This window comes from Rattus rattus, chromosome 7 (genome assembly GCF_011064425.1).
Source record: "Rattus rattus isolate New Zealand chromosome 7, Rrattus_CSIRO_v1, whole genome shotgun sequence".
Lineage (NCBI taxonomy): Eukaryota > Metazoa > Chordata > Mammalia > Rodentia > Muridae > Rattus > Rattus rattus.
The window spans coordinates 78886482-78896711 of NC_046160.1; the positions used below are offsets into that span (position 1 = coordinate 78886482).

Below are 10230 nucleotides of genomic sequence, written 5' to 3' on the forward strand. Positions count from 1 at the left end.
TACCTGTTCCAAACCCGGAGTAACTGGGTCACCCAGGATCCAGGGACACATGAACCCCTCCCCCCAACACCCAGCCAGCACAGGCTCCTTCCAGTCTGAACCAATGTCCTGAGCAGACCTTGTGTGCTGGCTCCACACCCAGTCCCACAACACCCAGAGGAAGCCTGACTCCCAGGCACTCTAACAAACCTAGGATCAGAGGTGTTCTGAAACGCCCAGGATCACAGGATCATAGAGGAACCTGGACTCTCAGGTTATCAGACAGACATAAACAGGAGTACTGGACCTCTGACACACTGGAGATCACAATCACAGTCGAGGCCACAATATCTTTCCGAAAACCCAGTGGGATTGAGACCCCCACAGAAACCAGGGAAACCCAAACCCCACCAGTCAGAGGCACGGATTCCTTTTGGCTTGCACCTGTGCCTGGAGCAAACCCAGGCTCACCACCCACTCCTGCAACACCCTGAGAAACCTTGACTCCAAGAAGCTCTGACACATGATCCCAGGAGCTTGGTCACACCAGGATTTCAGGTTCCCAGAGGCAGCTTGACTCCCAGGAGTTCGGACACACCCAGGATCATAGAATCCCAGAAGAACAGGATCACAGAAACAGCTGGACTCTGAGGAGTTCTGATACAACCAGGATCACAGGAAGGACAGAATCCAGTCAGAGACTGAAAGGGCAAATAGCATGAGAGATAACCAGATTGGAAGAGGCAAGCACATGAACATAAGCAACAGAAATAAAGGCTACTTGGCATCATCAGAACCCAGTTCTTCAACTAGCACAAGTCCTGGATAACACATCAAACAGGAAAATCAAGATCCGGACTTAAAATAACATCTCATGAAGATGATAGAGGTCTTTAAGAAAGACAAAAATAACACCCTTAAAGAAATACAGGAGAACACAGGTAAACCGGTAGAAGCCCTTAAAGAGGAAACACAAAAATCCCTTAAAGAACTATGGGAAAACACAACCAAACAGGTGAAGGAATTGAAAAATAAATCCAGGATCTAAAAATGGAAATAGAAACAATAAAGAAATCACAAAGGGAGAGAAGTCTGAAGATATAAAACTGAGGAAAGACATCAGGGGTCATAGATGCAAGCATCACAAACAGAATACAGAAGATAGGAGAAAGAATCTTAGGGGCAGAAGATACCATGGAAAACATTGACACAACAGTCAAAGAAAATGCAAAATGAAAAAAAAAAAATCCTAACCCAAAACATCCAGGAAATCCAGGACACAATGAGAAGGCCAAACCTATGAATAATAGGTATAAAAGGAAGCGAAGATTCCCAACTTAACAAGCCAGTAAATATCTTCAACAAAATTATAGGAGAAAACTTCACTAACCTAAAGAAAAAGATACACATGAACATATAAGAAGCCTACAGAACTCCAAATAGATTGGACCAGAAAAGAAACTCCTTCTGTGATGTAATAATCAAAACCACAAATGTACAAAGCAAGGAAATAATATTAAAAGCAGTAAGGGAACCCAAGCAAGTAATATATAAAGGGACACCTATCACAATTACACCAAATTTCTAACCAGAGTCTATGAAAGTTAGAAGATGTCACATGGACTCTAAATGCCAGGCTGCTATACCCAGCAAAACTCTCAATTAACACGGATGGAGAAACCAAGATATTCTATGACACAACCAAATTTACACAACATCTTCACACAAATCCAGCACTACAAAGGATAATAGATGGAAGACTCCAACACAAGGAGAAAACTACGCCCTAGAAAAAGCAAGAAATTTTATTGCAACAAACCTAAAAGCCAGTAGCCACACAACATAATTCCACCTCTAACAACAAAAATAATTGCAAACAACAATAAATGGTCCCTAATATCTCTCAACATCAATGGACTCAATTACCCAATAAAAAGATATAGACTAACAGACTGGATCTGAAAATAGGATCCAGCATTTTGCTGCAAACAGGAAAAACACCTCAGTGACAAAAACAGACACTTCCTCAGAGTAAAAGACTGGGACAAAATTTTTCAAGCAAATGGTCCTAAAAAACAAGCTGGAATAGCCATTCTAATATCAAATAAAATTGACCAAAAAGTTTTCAAAAAAGATAAGGAAGGACATTTCATATGTATCAAAGGAAAAATTCACCAAGAAGAACTCTCAATTCTGAATATCTATTCTCCAAATGCAAGGGTACCCACATTCATAAAAGAAACCTAACTAAAGCTCAAAGAACTATAATAGAGGGAGACTTTAATACCCTATGGATCAATGTGGAAACAGAAACTAAACAGAGACACAGTGAAAATAACAGAAGTTATGAAACAAATGGATTTAACATATATTTATAGAACATTCCACCCTAAAACAAAAGGATATGCCTTCTTCTCAGCATCTCATGGTACCTTCTCCAAAACTGACCATATAATCGGTCACAAAACAAGCCTCAACAGGTACAGGAAGATAGAAATAATCCCATAATCCCACCCATTAGGCTGGTCTTCAATAACAACAAAAACAACTGAAAGCCCATGTACACGTGGAAGCTGAACAATGCTCTACTCAATGATAACGTGGTCAAGGAAAAAGTAAAAAAAAAAAATTAAAGTCTTTTTAGAATTTAATGAAAAAGAAGGTACAACACACCCAAATTTATGAAATTTAATGAAAGCAGTGCTAAGAGGAAAACAGCTTTGAGTGCTTCCAAAAAGAAATTGGAGAGAGCATACACTAGGAGCTTGACAGCACACCTGAAAGCTCTAGAACAAAAAGAAGAAAATACATCCAAGAGGAGTAGAGAGGTTAGCCAGAATAACCAGAGGGCACAGAGAATGTATTAACAAAATCAGATATGAAAAGGAAGACATAACAACAGAACCTGAGGAAATTAAAAGAATTATCAGATCCTACTACAAAAGCCTATATTCAACAAAACTGGAAAATCTGGATGAAATGGACAATTTTCTAGACAGATACCAGGTACCAAAGTTAAATCAGGATCAGATAAACCATCTAACAGTCCCAAAACTCCTTAAGAAATAGAAGCAGTCATTAAAAGTCCCCCAACCAAAAAAGGCCCAGGACCAGATGGGTTTACTGCAGAATTCTATCAGATATTCAAAGACCTAATACCAATACACTTCAATTTATTCCACTAAATAGAAACAGAAGGAGCACTTCCCAATTCCTTCTTTGAAGCCAAAATTATGCTTATACCTAAACCACCCAAACACCCAACACAGAAAGAGAAATTCAGACCAATTTCCCTCATGAATATCAACGCAAAAATATTCAATAAAATTCTAGCAAATTGAATCCAAGAACACATCAAAACAATCATCCATCATGAACAAGTAGACTTCATCCCAGGGAAGCAGGGATGGCTACATATATTGAAATCCATAAGCATAATGCACTGTATAAACAAACTGAAAGAAAAAACCCACATGATCAGCTCATTAGATGCCAAGAAAGCATTTGACAAAATTCAACACCCCTTCATGATAATAAAAGTCTTGGAAAGATCAGGAATTCAAGGTCCATACCTAAACATAGTATAAGCAATATACACCAAACCAGAAGCCAATATCAAACTAGAGAGAAACTTAGAAGCAATCCAATAAAATTGGGGACTAGACAAGGCTGCCCACTCTCTCCCTACCTATTCAATATAGTACTTGAATTCCTAACCAGAGCAATCAGACAACAAAAAGATGTCAAAGATACAAATTAGAAAGGAAGAAGTCAAAATATCACTATTTGCAGATGATATATAATATACTTAAGTGACCCCAAAAATTTCACCAGAAAACTAAACCTGATAAACAACTTCAGCAAAGTGGCTGGATATAAAATTAACTCAAACAAATCAGTAGCCTTGTTCTACTCAAAGGATAAACAGGCTGAAAAAGAAATTAGGGAAATGACACCCTTTGCAATAGTCACAAATAATATAAAATACCTTGGTGTGATTCTAACCCTACAAGTGAAAGATCTGTATGATAAGAACTTCAAGCCTCTGAAGAAAGAAATTGAAGATCTCAGAAAATGGAAAAACCTCCCATGCTCAAGAATTGGCAGGATTAATATAGTAAAAATGGCCATCTTGCTGAAAGCAATCTATAGATTCAATGCAATCTCCATCAAAATTCCAACTCAATTCTTCATAGACTTAGAAAGAGCAATTTGCAAATTCATTTGGAATAACCCGGGATAGCAAAAACTAATCTTAACAATAAAAGAATTTCTGGGGGAATCACCATTCCTGACGTCAAACTCTATTACAGAGCAATAGTGATAAAAACTGTACGGTACTAGTACAGAGTCAGGCAGGTAAATCAATAGAATTGAAGACCCAGAAGTGAACCCACACACCTATGGTCACTTGATCTTCGACAAAGGAGAGAAAACCATCCAGTGGAAAAGGACAGCATTGTCAACAAAATGGTGCTGGTTCAAGTGGAAGTCGGCAAGAATGCAAATTGATCCATTCTTATCCCCTTGTACAAAGCTCAAGTCCACATAAAACCAGATACACTGAATCTAATAGAACAGAAAGTGGGCAAAAGCCTTGAACACATGGGCACAGGGGAAATTTTCCTGAACAGAACGCCAATGACTCATGCTCTAAGATCAAAGATCAACAAGTTGGACCCCATAAAATTAAAAAGCTTCTGTAGGGCAAAAGATGCTGTCAATAGGACAAAACAGGAACCTACAGATTGGGAAAAGATCTTTACCAACCCTACATGTCATAGAGGGCTCATATTTAAAATATACAAAGAACTCAAGAAGTTAAGACTCCAAGGACCAAATAATCCTATTTAAAAATGGGGTACAGAGCTAAACAAAGAATTCTCAATTGAGGAATACTAAATGGCTGAGAAGCACCTAAAGAAATGTTCAATATCCTTAGTCAGCAGGGAAATACAAATCAAAACAACCCTGAGATTCCACCTTACACCAGTCAGAATGGCTAAGATCAAAATCTCAGGTGACAACAGATGCCAGTGAGGATGTGGAGAAACGGGAACACCCCTCTATTGTTGGTGGGATTACCAGCTGGTACAACCACTCTGGAAATCAGTCTGGTGGTTCCTCAGAAAGTTGGACATAGTACTCCCTGAGGACCTAGCTATACCATTCCTGGGCATATACCCAAAAGATGCTCCAACATATAACAAGGACACATTCCCACTATGTTCATAGAAGCCGTCTTTATAATAGCCAGAAGCTGGAAAGATCACAGATATCCTTCAACAAAGGAATGAATACAGAAAATGTGGTACATTTACACAATGGAGTACTACTCAGCTATTAAAACACGACTTAATGAAATTCTTAGGCAAATGGGACTAGAAAATATCATCCTGAGTGAGGTAATGCAATCATAAAAGAACACACATGATATGCACTCACTGAGAAGTGGTTATTAGCCCAAAAGCTAGGAATACCCATGATACAATTCACAGACCACAGGAAGCTTAAGAAGAAGGAAGACCAAAGTGTGGATGCTTCAGTTCTTCTTAGAAGACACAGTCTTGCTTATTGTCCAGGCTGACATCACCCTTGAAATGTTCCTGCTCTATCCCTCTTGGTGCTGGGATTGTAAGCATGTATTACCACACCTAGCTGGTTTCTTACATGTAAATTTTATTTTCCATAACTAGAAATAAAAATTCCAAGTAAAGAATACATTATATTAATATGTGGAAAATTAATGTTACAATCCTTTTTTTTTTTTTGAGCTGGGGACTCAACCAGGGCCTTGTGTTTGCATAGGCAAGCGCCTACCACTGAGCTAAATCCCCAACCCCTTTTTTTTTTTAAAGTTTATTTATTTATTATATATAAGTACACTGCAGCTGTCCTCAGACACACCAGAAGAGGGCATCAGATCTCATTACAGATGGTTGTGAGCCACCATGTGGTTGCTGGGAATTGAACTCAGGACCTCTGGAAGAGCAGTCGGTGCTCTTAACCACTGAGCCATCTTTCCAGCCCACTAATGTTACAATCCTAAGTGCTCAGAACTTAGTCAGGATTTATAACATCTCTTAGTTCTGAATTTATAACAATTCTAGTAACTTTTATATCATCTTAATGGAAAAGGCCTATCATTGAAAGTAGTAATAAATACTGGACATGGTGGCACATACCTGTAATTCTAGCACTCAGAAACCTGAAACAAAATTGAAAGTTCAAGACCAGCTAAACCTTGTCTCAAAAAAAAAAAAAAAAAATTATTAAAGCAATTAGCTCAAAGGATGGCAATTTTTTTTCAAAAGGCAAATAAGCGACTTGAAAATTCATATATAAAGTCCTACTTTATCCAATAATTTATTATAAGGGAGAATGCAAAAAAAGTATTTTTCAAGATTTCTCTGTGTAGCCCTGGCTGGCCTGCTTGTGCTTCCTGAGTGCCAGATTAAAGGTGTTCAATACCACACTCTGTTGCTAGAAATATTTTTCAACAGCAGCTGACAAATGGATAGCTTGTAAGTCTGGCCCTGTAACAGAAAAACCATATAACTTTTTTCACCAACTTTAGCTCAACAGCTATGTATTGATGTACTTTATTCATTCATTAATTTATTCAATTAACAGTGCAAGAGGTTGAACCTGGGACCTCAAGTATGCATATGACCACTGAGCTATATGACCATATTGAGCCTTAGCACTCAACAGATGTATATTTATCAGGTGGGCAGTGATGGGAGTTAGTAATATCCACTAATAATGCCAATAAAGCTACACCATCTCAAAAATAAAAAATGAATAGACTATACAATGGCAGGGAAAATTGGCAAAGTATGGATGGATTGCCTACCCTCACTCAGTTCCTCAGTCTGGTGAAATACTTCTCAAATAAAAATTGCAAATAAGGGGCTGGAGAGATGCCTCAGCTGTTATGAGCACTGACTGCTCTTCCAGAGGTTCTGAGTTCAATTCCCAGCAATGACATTGTGGCTCACAACCATCTGTAAGGGTATCCAATATCTTCTTCTGGTGTGTCTGCAGACAGCGAAAGTGTGCTCACATACATACAATAAATCTTTTTTAAAAATACAAATAAGCCGAAAACAAGCCCAATTCGTGCCAACAGACAGAAATTTTTAAGAACAAATAAAAGCTGGCCTGAGGCACAAGGCCTATAAGTTCCAGGCCTCCAAGAGGGCTACAGAGCAAAGTCAACCACAGATCCTGCTTCAAAAGAAAAGGTAGACAGGAGGTTACAGCCAGTGGCAGATGCTTGCTGCCTGCCTAGACTGGAAGGTGGAAGGCCCTAGGTTCAAACATTCATAATGCAAATAACAATAATAATGATATTAATTAGAAGGAGAAGAAAAAGAAGAAGGAGAAGGAGAAGGAGGAGAAGAAGAAGAAGAAGAAGAAGAAGAAGAAGAAGAAGAAGAAGAAGAAGAAGAAGAAGAAGAAGAAGAAGAAGAAGAAGAAGAAAGAAGAAGAAAAAGAACCAGCAGAAGCAGAAGCAGAAGCAGCAGCAGCAGCAGAAGCATCCACTCCCACACGTCAATAGTTGCATAGCTTAATAGTCATTTGTTGTAACTTGAAATAATGATAGTTAAAGAACTAGGTTTCAGAAGCAAGCCACCAGAAGCTCAGATAGGAGCCTAGCCCAGACAGGGCCTGTGTGCTAATGAACTAACCCCAAGATGGCGTTACTATGGTAGTGAACCAACCTCAAGCTGCGGGCCCTAAGAGTGCAAAGCTAAAACCCCCCAAAATAATAAAATCTGAAACTTTGGGAATGGTGTCTACAGCCATTGGCAAGAGAACTTGCGAACTTGGCCTCAGTGACCAAGGAACTTCAGGTACTGTTGCTGGGCCCACACAGGACCACCAAATCAATGTCCTGCTCTCAAGTGTCTCCTGGGACCTCGAGCAATGCAACATCCCAGCCTGCCACAGCTGAAGGATTTCACAGCAAATGCAGGTCCAGCCCTCAGGCTTCCAAAGCATCATTACCAGAAAATTCCCCAGTGGAACCCTGCAGCAGCACTTCTACCCAAACACTGTTACCCTCTTGGTGAGAGGTATGCTTAATTTTTATATTAGCATGATATCATAAGGAATGTTTGTGTGAATAAACCGGGCATATTCAAAAGACAAATCTTGCAGCACATCCTAATTGCAGAACGTCTTACCACCTATGAGCTCCTGCCACATTTTAAAAAACCAAATCACATGCTTATGAGTATAAGCACGTAAGAAACCCGTAAAACAACAACAAAAAGCCTACATACTGGCAACATTACATATACATGTGTGTATACATACATACTTGCAACTGTTATTGGTGAAAAATGGACCACTGAATTTGAAGGAGGGTAGGGAGGTGTGTAAGGGAAGGTTTGGAGGGAGGAAGGGGGGTGATTAAAATATAAACTCCAAAATACACAACAAATGCACCGGACTGTAAAGTGTTATCCTTTAGGGATAGGATGAAGAGACTTTCTGTTTTTTTCAAACGACGTTCCTAACATGTAAAGGTGCCTGCAACAAGCGAACGTAATCCTAAGAACGCATAAGCGGATGCCTCTATGACTGCTGGGTCTGGAGATGAAGAGTTGGAGACTGGCACACTACTGCTCCCGGAGACTTCTGATTTTCGAACAGATCTCGAGCGCTAGGGCAGCAAAGTCAACGCGCGGCTGAGCGAACACTGCGAAGTCAGGCGTGCGCTAGGACAGTGATCGCGAACGCGGAAGAGCCAGGCAGGGGCCGGGACGACAGTCCGCGAGGCTGAGGGAGCAGAGGACCTACCTCAGTGAGGGCAGCACCGCGAGGCCGTGGCTACCGCTCGGCTCCAAGCCCAGGGGCCTGGAGCCCTAGGGCTCGCAGCACCTCAGACGCACGGAGGCCGGGGCAAGGGTGACACGTAAAACCGCAAAGGCACAGGCTGGAGGTACACTCGACTTCCGCACTCACTACCTCAACACCGACAACAGCGCTGGATTTCAAATCCCGAGAACCCGCCCTCGGAGGCCTGGGATTGGTACGCTCAGAAATTGCGTCACGAAACGTCTTCCGGGACTCCAGGAAACAGAGGACCACACCCTCTCGCCGCTTTGACAAGGCTGTGTGAGCCCAAAGAGTCTGACCAAGGGCGGCCCCACGGTTGCACGTGGAGTTTGTTTCTCTCCACAGGGCCGGCTCCTATTAGCGCCTCGCCACTACTCCCGTGATGCTCGGCGGAGGAAAAACCCACAACGGTTGACGCCCAGTGTGATGAGCGCGCGCGATTTACTAAGTTTGACCCTTGCGGGCCACACTTGTTATTCTAGGCTGCGCTCGCAGAGCGGAATTTTCCTTCTTAGTGTAGTCTATTTCTTAGGAGAAAAAGTGCTCTAGGGAGTTTGAAAGAATTTTTCTTTCAGTTTGCCATTTAGTTGTTCTTCGGGCCAGAAAAAAAAATGTTCTTGAGAAGTAGACTGAACATGAAGTTATATCCACATGTTAGCGTTTAATTTCAATTATCCCAACTGGTAATGTAATTTTCTTATTTTCAAGAATCTAAGGACCGTAGTAAAATAAAAACACTTTTCTCAGTGGATAGCGGTTGCAGTGCATTTTGTGGCACTGGTTCCTAAAAGTGTGTTTTGCCAGTTGGTACATGCCTGTTATCCTAAGGCCGAGTGGTTTTGAAAAGAGAATGGAGAATCAGAGGGCAGCCTGTGTAAGTGTTGAGGCTCTGAAGGGAAATGTTACTCCTACAGAAGTGTTATATCTCTTCTCCAGCTACCTGGAAAGGTATCCCCAAAGCTGGTATAGCAGTTTTGCTCCAGCAGTTTGAGAAACAACCAACTTTACACAGCCGGAAGGTTGCCTCTTGTTAGAAGAAGTAGGGATCTAAACTTGAGGCAGGGGTATATAGGAATTCTCGGCGGGGTGGGGTAGTGGGGGGACGACAGAGGGAGCTTTCCAAGATGGCCTGGGATTGGAGACTCAGAGATTGGTGGGATTCTGCTTCTTGACCTTGGGCTTGGAGTCAGGGTGTTCTTTCCCTTGGTCCTGGTCTTGAGATCAAGTCAGGGAAGGATATTTTTCCTTTGCCCTTCTTACCCTACACGTAGTGAATCACAGTCCCAAATCGGGGGCTGGGAGGGATCATGAATTTAACATTAAGAATAGGAGTGTGCTAAGAGGATAATGTAGCTCTGCTCACAGTTACTGCAAAGGTTTAAGTAGCAGATTAAAAATTCA

General features: G+C 41.1%; 1 protein-coding gene across 1 annotated transcript in view; it reads right to left on the reverse strand.

The window, feature by feature from the left end:
- Positions 1-8974, reverse strand: part of Mis18bp1 (MIS18 binding protein 1) — a 54034-nt gene extending 45060 nt beyond the window's left edge. Inside the window, exon 1 of the mRNA XM_032909114.1 lies at positions 8791-8974. The gene's annotated coding sequence lies outside the window, so the exon portion shown is untranslated. The remainder of the gene's footprint in view (positions 1-8790) is intronic.
- Positions 8975-10230: the final 1256 nt, after the last annotated feature.